The sequence below is a fragment of the Mesocricetus auratus genome, unplaced genomic scaffold (genome assembly GCF_017639785.1).
Source record: "Mesocricetus auratus isolate SY011 unplaced genomic scaffold, BCM_Maur_2.0 Super-Scaffold_15014, whole genome shotgun sequence".
Classification (NCBI taxonomy): domain Eukaryota; kingdom Metazoa; phylum Chordata; class Mammalia; order Rodentia; family Cricetidae; genus Mesocricetus; species Mesocricetus auratus.
The window spans coordinates 10,181,085-10,191,293 of NW_024429186.1; the positions used below are offsets into that span (position 1 = coordinate 10,181,085).

A 10,209-nucleotide genomic window follows, 5' to 3' on the forward strand; every position below is an offset into this window, starting at 1 on the left:
CAGGATTGCTCACAGGCAGTCTGGTGGGGGCATTTTCTCTGTTGAGAGTCCCTCTTTCCAAATGACTCTAGTTTTTGTGACGTCTCCCTTAACAGGTCCATCTCCAACAGCTAGTTTCTAATTACCCAGCTTTTACATCAAATCCAAGTTAAAAAAAACAACCAGGATTACAGAACATGTGGTATTTGTCTTTCTGAGTTTATGTGGCCTCATTAAGTATAATTTGTATTTTAAAATTCCAACGTTTACCTGCAAAATTTACAATTTCAGTGTTCTTTACAGCTGTATAATATTCCATTGTGTGTAGACATCACACCTGTTGGGCTTGTTTGATTTATGATGTCATTTAACTCCAATGTTTCCTTGTTAGTGTTTTTCTAGATGGGCTGTCTATTGTTTAGAGTTAGGTTTTGAGGTCACCCACTATCACCGTGCTGTGGTTAATCTGTGGTTTTACACCCTGTAGTGTTTTTTTAAAGATGAGATTGGCTATATCTGTGTTTGGTGAGTAAATTCCAGCTGTGGTTGAAATCTGTTTACTCAGATATTGACATGCTTATGCGTGCGTGTTTCCCTGCTCCATTTTCTTGAAATGCCCTTTCCCACCTTTCCACTCTAATGTGGCATCTATTGTTGATCATCTGCTTCTTGGAGGCAAAATATGGATGCTGTTCCTAGACCAATCTGTTAGTTAGTCTCTTTCTCTCTCTCTCTCTCTCTCTCTCTCTCTCTCTCTCTCTCTCTCTCTCTCTCTCTCTCTGTGTGTGTGTGTGTGTGTGTGTGTGTGTGTGTATTTAATTGGGGAGCCAAGACCATTGTTATTCAGAGTTAATATTGAAAGTTATTTCCTGACTCTTGTCATTTTGCTGGTTTTGTGGTGTTTGCTTGGACTTTTTCAGCTACTGTCTTTGTACTGTTTATTTTTCTTTGCAACCTCTTCAGTGTGTCTACCCTTCTCTTCTGCACTGTCTTCCAGCCCTGACTCTCTGCTTTCCATACGATTCTCCCTGTTGGCGGGCTCCCCACTGGGGTTCTTACTTGTCTCATTGAGTTTTATTTCCAGCATCATTCCCTTTTGGGTTTCCTTCAGTAATTCTATCTTGTTAAAACCTGTTTTCACATTTTGGACAGATTTCCTTGTTTCATTCAGCTCTTTGTTTTTGTTTTCTTGGCATATTTTTATATCTTTGAGTTGCTCAAACACGGCTCTAATCATTCTTTTGAATTATTTGCCTGGAAGTTCTTCTAGGTCATTCTTAAACCAGGGGCCATTATTACAGTTAGTAATTTGGGGTGGGACATGCTGTTGTGTCTTTCCCTGTTGCTTTTGTGTCTCAGCTGGGACTCAAATATCTGAAGTAATTGTTATTCAGGCCTTTTTGTTCACACAACCTTTCTTCACAATGCAGCATTGTAAGGAGGGGGCTGAGGCGGGAAGAAGTTGCGATGTTGTTTTCCCCTGTGGAACCGGTATAGAGAGTTGCCAGCTCTACTGCTGGTCTTCTCTCCAGACTCACTACTGTCGGTGCTAGCCAGGTACCAGCATACCCCCTTCTGCCTGCTGGTGTGCTTCTCCCCCGTGCACGCCCTATGTTGAGGCTGCATAGGACCACCGGAGGCCTGAGGGCATGAGATCCTGGGGAAGCTGAGTATGGAGTCAGGGAATCTTAGGGACTGGAAAGAGCAAGGCTTACCTGGTAGTGTAGGGAAGACAGAACCCAGAGAACTAGGTGGCCTGTATGATGGGAAGATCTAGGCCTAGCTTAGGGATGCAAGACCTGAGAGGACGTTACTCACAAAATGTCCTTCTCCTTCTCTCACAGAAAAAGCAGATGGTGGTCCCTGCCACCCTCAAGGTTGTGATGCTGAAGCCTACCAGAGAGTTTGCCTACCTGGTGCGACTGGCTTGTCAGGTCGGGTGGAAAAACCAGGCAGCAACAGCCACGCTGGAAGAGACACGGAAGGAAAAGGCGAAGATCCACTACCATAAGAAGAATCCGCTCTTGAGGCTATGGAAACAGGCAGAAAAGAATGTGGTAAGAAAATAAGCAAGTTCACAGAGGTCCTCAAGACCAATGGACTCCTGGTGAGAGCCCAATAAAGACTGTTTGTGCTAAAAAAGGGAAAGACCTGAGAGGAACTGGAGCCAGAAGACTGTGCTGTGCAAGGGAGTGAGATTCTGGAGGAGTTGGGGTGAACTGAATAAGCCAGCAGCATGGGCAGCCAGTCCTTGAAGAGCCAGGAGGACTGTGGGGTAAGGTGGCACAGGGAAGGGAGGCTCTAGCTGTCTCTGCAATGGGGTGGAGAAGAGAAGCCCAGAGAAGCATAACCCTTGAGGAACCAGGAATCCGGTGGTCTAGGGTGGAGCATGGAGGTATGGGGTGGTGTAGGGTGGTGTAGGTGCAGCAGCGTGGTGTAGGGGAGTGTAAGGTGGAACAGGGGTGTGTAAGGTGGAGCAGAGTGGTGTAGGGGAGTATAAGGTGGTGTAGGTGCAGCAGGGTGGTGTAGGGTGGATGTAGGGTGGAACAGGGGCATGTAGGGTGGCACAGGAAATCTAGGTAGGGACAACCTAAGGGAATGACCAAAGCTTAACATTTCAATTCTGCAGATTTCTTTCAATAAATTTCCCAACTACTTCTGTTTCCTGGCTACAGTGTTGTGAGACAAACTGATATAAGAAATCCTCTCTTTTCAGGGAGCATCACATCCTCCACGTCCTGCATACATTGCTTAGTGGACATACTGCCGGGAAGCGGTCTCAACTGTTTTGCTATTAAACACATCCCCGTCCAAGCTACTTTTACAATTGACTTCATTTGAGCTGTGACTCTGAAAATCTCTTTTGTTGAGAAGACAGACTTTTCATTTTCACTGCTTGGTGTCTACGACACAGTCCCCGGTGTGTGTGAATTGGGTAGAGCAGAGTGTTTTTGCACACAGTGACTTTCCAAGTTCTGGTCTCCAGAAATGAGCACAAGTTCCCTTCTGGGCAAGGGGAGTGCCTCACTCTTTACTTTGGCAGAAAAGTAGTCTGTCTGATTTTTGTCCATCAATCTGCCTTCACTCATGATCTTTGTTGTTTTGGGTTCTCTTCCCTTGGAGGTGTCGTAGAACTCATGCCTAGATTAAAAACTAGTAATAAGTCAGGGACTGTGTATTTTTATTATGACAATGAATGGAAAGGATAGTAGAAGCAAGGCTTGGGTTCTTCTACATCGCAGCTGCTGGTGTGTGAATGTGAAGTGAGTGGTTGACTTTAAAATGTGGGTGACCTGTGAGGTGCAGCCAAGGTGTGGATATGCGACTATGCACCTGTTTTCCTAATAATGTTCAGTCCCTTTATTTGCAATGATATGTTTAAAACGTTACTGATAATCTCCGTGTTTCCTTGTCAATATGCACCTATTTTCCTAATAATGTTCAGTCCCTTTATTTGCAATGATAGGTTTAAAACGTTACTGATAATCTCCGTGTTTCACTTGTCAAGGCACGAGAGCACACATAACTTCTGATGGTGTCAGTGGGACTGTCTGCCCTCAGAAGGTAACACACTGGAAGCCACATGTACAGATAATGTGAGAGTACATAATTTCATTTCCTATGACACTGAGATTGTTGTCACCTACGGAGTTTGCAAAACACAGAAAAAAATTAGTCAGAGAAGGTGGATAACTTCAAGGAAGCAGTGTTTGGGGACATGACAGGGTGGTTGCACATGGCAATTGTGACAGTAAGCACAAGACCCGAGTAAACTCAAGCCAGACCAGATGCCACCATGTAGGGGGAAGGTAGGGATGAGGTCCCACCCCAAATGGAGGAGCTATTGGCATTTGATAGCTTCCAGAAGAGGAAGTCAGGTTTATCTAATGATGTGACTCCTAGTAGCTCAACCATGCTCTGGGGCAGGTCTCACTCCCAAGTGTAGTTGGGCAACACAGATCAGACTCGATGAGGGGGAAAAAAAGAAGAAAAATCAAAGTTTAGAGGGTAGGGAGTGGAAGGTGGAGAGAGTGCATTTGGGATGAGTTGGTGGAGGCAGAGTGAAGATGATCAAAATATACTGTATGAAATTTTCAAAGAATTAATAAAAAAATTATATAGGAAAGAGAAACAAATAAGGAGTGAGCACCTGTGCCTTTTTATAGGCAAATTAAGACCATTAATATTGAGGGATATTAATGATCTTTGAATGCTGGTTAGTTTATTTTGGAATGGTTGTTCTTGATGGAATTGTATGTGAATTTCCACCTACTTTCTCTTTGGGTATCAGTCAAGTGGGATTATCTGTTTCCTATGTTTTTCTGGTTATAGTTAAAGTTTTTGGACTGGAGCTTTCCTTCCAGAACTTTCTGTAGGGCTGGGTTTGTGGATGTGTATTGTTTAAATCTGGTTTCATCATGGAATATCTTGTTTCTCCATCTATATTGATTGAAAGCTTTGCTGGGTATAGTAGTCTGGGCAGGCATCCATGGTCTCTTAGTGTTGGTAGACTATCTATCCAGGACCTTCTGGCTCTCAGAGTTTCCATGGAGAAGTTAGGTGTAATTCTGATAGGTTTGCCTTTATATGTTACTTGGCCATTTTCCTTAGCTGCTCTTAATATTCTTTCTTTATTCTGTATATTGGGGTCTTGATTATTATGTGGTGAGGGGACTTTTTTTTGATCCACTCTATTTGGTGTTCTGTAAGCTTCTTGTACCTTCATTGGCATGTCTTTCTTTAGGTTGGGAGAGTTTTCTTCCATGATTTTGTTGAATATGTTTTCTGCCTCTTTGAAGTGGGTTTCTTCACCTTCTTCTATACCTACTATTCTTAAGTTTGGTCTTTTCACGGTGTACCATATTTCCTGGATATTTTGTGTTAGGGATTTGTTGGACTTCAGATTTTCTTTAGTTGATGAACCTATTTGTCCTAGTATGTCTTCAACACCTGAGATTCCCTCTTCCATGTCTTGTATTCTGTTGGTTATGCTTGTGCCTGCAGTACCTGTACATTTCTCCTGTTTTTCAATTTCCAGCATTCCTTCAGACTGTGTTTTTTTATTATATCCATGTCAACTTTCAATCCTTGCATTGTTAGAATTGTTTCTTGTAATTTTTCCTTCGTATTTTCCTCCCTTTCTTCCATTTTTTGGAATTTTTGGTTTTTTTCTATTTATTGCATTTTTGGTTTGTTTTTTATTCCATTTCTTTAAGGGATTTTCTCACATTCTCTTTGAGGGCCTCTACCTCTAACATTTTCATGAAGGTGTTTTTAAGGTCATTCCCTTCTGTTTCATCCACATTGGTGTGTTCAAGTCTTAGTGGTATAGAATCTCTAGACTCTGTTGGTGTTATATTTGTTTTTCTGTTGCTGAGTGTGTTCTTATGTTGCCTTTTCCCCATCACTTCTTCCAGTGGGTGTAGAAAGAGTCTCTTCCTCTCCTGGTTGGTAGGCGACCAGGGTACCCTTGGCGGGTACAAGCAAATCCATTACTCTCTGGCCTCTGCTCTCTGCTCTCTGCCCTGGGTTTGGGTGAAAGTGGAGCAGCTCTGTCTGCGGGCTTCTGGTCGCTTGGTTGTCCTTCTGGGGGGATTTGACCTGGCTCCAGTCCCCAAACCTGGGGCTCCATGAGAGGGCGAGTGGGACGAAATCGGGTCTAAGATGGGGATCCAGTGCTCACCTCTGTCCTCTGCCCTGAGTGTGGGCAGAAGTGTATCAGCTCTCTCTTCAGCCTCCTGATGACTTGGTCATCCTTCAGGGGGGAGTGGACCTGGCTGCAGTCCCCAAGCCAGGGGATCCGAAAGAGTTCCAGTGTGCTCCCCTCTGCCCTCTGCCCTGGGTTTGGATGGAAGTGGAGCAGCTCCCTCTGCAGTTTCCTCTGTGTGTTTGTTTTCTGAGACAGGGTTTCTCTGTGGCTTTGGAGGCTCTCCTGGAACTCGCTCTGTAGACCAGACTGGCCTAGAACTCACAGAGATCCACCTGCCTCTGCCTCCCTAGTGCTGGGATTAAAGGTGTTCACCACCAATGCCTGGCATAACTATAGTTCTTACTTGATAATTGTTCTGTTATATATAATTTGACTATGTTAAAGTTAAAACCTTTCTTTTCTGTGTATGTGCTTATCTTTTTGGTTGTTGAATAAAGCACTGTTTGCCAATAGGGAAGTAAGATAGGTAGGACAAGGAGTCAAGAAGGATTCTGGGAAAGAGAGGCACAGTCAGCCATGATGTAGGATGCCTGAGGAGTAAAAGTTCTGGACCCTTTTCTCTTGTAAGATAAATACTCAGATTAGCAATTATGGGTTAACAATTAAGTAAGAACTAGCTGGTAAGAAATTATAGCAAACGGCCAACAGCTTCATAATTAATATAGCATCCTGTGTGTTATTTGGGGGCTCAAATAGCTTGACAGGACCTAAGCAGCTCGCAGGAAGACTACACATTGCACCTATCTTGCCTCCCTACTGGCCAACAGTGCTTTATTCAATAACCAATAAGATAAGCACATACACAGAAGGACTTCCCCCATTAGTGTCTGTGTGTTTATCTGGGGCTGAAGGGCAGTGGGACCTGGCAAGTAAAAAATTCCAGCAACAAAATGGCACCACCAATGTGGGTTGCATGAATTTCCTTGTAAAACCAGACAAAAGCTTAAAAAGAGATTCTAAACAAAAGAACAGCGACTAGCATGGCTTCTTAGTAGCAGCATTTTGTTGGGTGGGCTCTATTTGCTAGAGACAAGCAGAGGCTCACGGCTCCTTTAAGAGAGCTTTACTGACTCACCTTTAGCAGCAAAACCTGCACAGCTCCTTTAAGAGGCCCCACCAAACAATTGAACGGTGCGTATGAGCAGCAAAACCTGCACAGCTCCTTTAAGAGGCCCCACCAAACAATTGAACGGTGCGTATGAGCAGCTGGTGGCAACAGTGATCACATCTCCAAGCCACACAGCGCGCTGCATGGCAGATTTAGCTTTTACTCATACAAACAAAAAAGGGTTAAGAGTCGAGGCAGGGAGCACAGCTCCCAGTGCTGACAGTAAATGTACCCCCACCATGTTGGAAAGCCAGCAGCTAAAACAGTCACTGGTTCAATTTTAGTCACACTGCTTAGCAGATAAAAGACTTGTGGCCAGAAAAAGATATATACAGTAAAACACAGATTCCCATGAAGAAAACCTATAAAGGGTTTACAATGTGTTTAAAAACATATGTCAGCAGAGCCTCCCTCCCTGCGGGAGCCTACGCACCCCAGATTCGTGGTCTTCTCCATCCACAGGACCAGGCAATTTGGGGCCTGTTTCTGGGCCAGCGTTCCAGTGCCTGGGGAATGCCACTGATCCTTCCCTCCTGGCGGGAACCTACACACCCCAGTTTACTGGTCTTCTTTTCCACCCATGGGACCAGGCAATTCGGGGCCTGTTTGTGAGCCCATGTTCCAGTACTGGGAGACTGCCATTGAGTCTTCCCTCCCGGCAAAAGCCTATGCATCCTAGATACCTGGTTGCCTTCCCCACCCACGGGACAAGACAATTCAGGGCCTGTTTCTGGGCCTGCTCTACAATGCCTGGGGACCGCTACTGAGGGTCTTCTCCTGGCAGGAGCCTATACATCCTGGATTCCTGGTCTTCTTCTCCATGTGTGGGACCAGGCAATTCAGTGAAATTCCTCCCACTCACCCTCTCTCCGATCTCCTGGCCAGCTTGGTTGACTCACCACTGAATGACAAAGTGACCAGGAGCCTGCAGAGAGAGCCATGGAAGAGGGCAAAGGTCATAGAGCAGAAGCTAGAGAGTATTGTATTTGCTTGCACCCATCAAAAGGGAACCCTGGTTGCCTACCCACCAGGAAAGGAAGAGGCTCTTTCTACACCCACTGGAAGAAGAGATGGGAAAGAGGCAATATGAGAACACACTCAGCAACAGAAAAACAAATATGACACCACCAGAGTCTAGAGATTCTACACCAGTAAGACCTGAACACACCAATGCAGATGAAGCAGAAGGGAATGACCTTAAAGACACGTTCATGAAAATGATAGAGTCCCTCAAATATGATATGAGAGAATGCCTTAAAGAAACAGAAGAAAAAACAAACCAAAAATACAGCAAATGTAAGAAAGGGAGGAAAACACAAACCAAAATTACAAGAAACAATTCAAACAGTGCAAAGGTTGAAAGCTGACATGGAGATAATAAAAAAAACAGTCTGAAGGAATGCTGGAAATAGAAAACTGGGGAAATGGTCAGGTACTACAGATGCAAGCATAATCAACAGAATACAAGAGATGGAAGAGAGAATCTCAGGTGTTGAAGATACACTAGGAGAAATAGATTCATCGACCAAAGAAAATCTTAAGTCCAACAAATCTAACACGAAATATCCAGGAAATAGAAACGAACAGGAGCTGGCAGAGAGCTGCTCCACTTCCACCCAACCTCAAGGCAGAGGACAGAGGTGAGCACGCTCACCCTTTCTCAGATCCCCTGGCATGGGGACTACAGCCAGGTCGATGGCCCCCAGAAGGACGACCAAGCCTAAGAATAATGGGTATAGAAGAAGGTGAAGAAACCCAACTCAAAGGGACAGAAAACATATTCAACAAAATTATAGAAGAAAACATTCCCAACCTAAAGAAAGACATGCCAACGAAGGTAAAAGAAGCTTACAGAACACCAAATAGAGGGGATCACAAAAAATAGTCCCATCGCCAAATAATAATCAAGACCACAAGCATACAAAATAAAGAAAGAATACTTAGAGCAGCTAAGGAAAAAGGTCAAATAACATATAAAGGCAAACCTGTAAGAATCACACCTGACTTCTCCGAGGAAACTCTGAAAGCCAGAAGGTCCTGGATAGATGTTCTATCAACACTAAGAGACCACAGATGCCAGCACAGACTACTATACCTGGCAAAGCATTCAATAACTACAGATGGAGAAAACATTCCATGACAAAACCAGATTTAAAAAATACGTATCTACTAACCCAGCAGTATAGAAAGTTCTGTAAGGAAAACTCCAGTCCAAAGACGTTAACTATAACCAGAGAAACATAGGAAATTGATAATCGCACTTTGCCAATACCCAAAAGAGAAAAGGGGCAGAAATCCACATACAATTCCACCAAGAATAACCATTCCAAAACAAACAAGAAACAGCAATCAAAGTTCACTAATATCGTGCTCGGTTTGGCAGCACATATACTAAAAATGGAACGATACAGAGAAGATTAGCATGGCTCCTCTGCAAGGATGACACGCAAATTCGTGAAGCGTTCCATATTTTTTGACAAAATCCAACACCCCTTCATGATAAAGGTCTTGGAGAGATCTGGGATAACAGGAACATACTTAAACATAATAAAAGCTATATACAGTAAACCAACAGCTAACATCAAACTAAATGGACAGACACTCAACACAATTCCTCTAAAATCAGGAACAAGACAAGGCTGTTCACTCTCTCCATACCTTTTCAACATTGTACTTGAAGTTCTAGCCATTGCCATACAACAACAAAAGGGGATCAAGGAGATACAAATTGGGAAGGAAGAGGTCAAACTTTCACTGTTTGCAGATGATATGATAGTTTACATAAATGACCCAAAGAACTCTACCAGGGAACTCTTACAGCTGATTAACACCTTCAGCAAAGTGGCAGGCTACAAGATCAACTCAAGAAAATCAGTAGCCCTACTATATACAGATGACAAAAGGGCTGAGAAAGAAATCATAGAAACATACCCTTTACAATTGCCACAAACAATGTTAAATACCTTGGGGTAACGCTAACTAAACAAGTGAAAGACCTGTATCGCAAGAACTTTGAATCTTTAAAGAAAGAAATTAAAGAAGCCCTCAGAAAATGGAAAGATCTCCCATGCTCTTGGATGGGTAGGATCAATCTAGTAAAAATGGTAATCCTGCCAAAAGCAATCTACAGATTCAATGCAATCCCCATTAAAATCCCAGCACAATTCTTCACAGACCTTGAAAGAACAATAATCAATTTTGTATGGAAAACCAAAGACCCAGGATAGCCAAAACAACTCTGTTCAACAAGGCAACGTCCGGAGGCATCACCATCCTTGACTTCAGGCTCCATTATAGAGCTATAGTCCTGAAAACAGCTTGGTATTGGCACAAAAATTGACAGGTAGACCAATGGAATTGAATTGAAAGCCCTGATATTAACCCACACACATTGGAACATCTGATCTTTGAC

At 43.5% G+C, this 10,209-nt stretch overlaps 1 non-coding gene across 1 annotated transcript; it reads left to right on the top strand.

Moving 5' to 3' along the window:
• Positions 1-9,164: 9,164 nt before the first annotated feature.
• Positions 9,165-9,271, top strand: LOC121139653. The gene has a single exon (XR_005876555.1). It is a non-coding gene; the product is annotated as a U6 spliceosomal RNA (small nuclear RNA).
• The last annotated feature ends 938 nt before the right edge of the window (positions 9,272-10,209 follow it).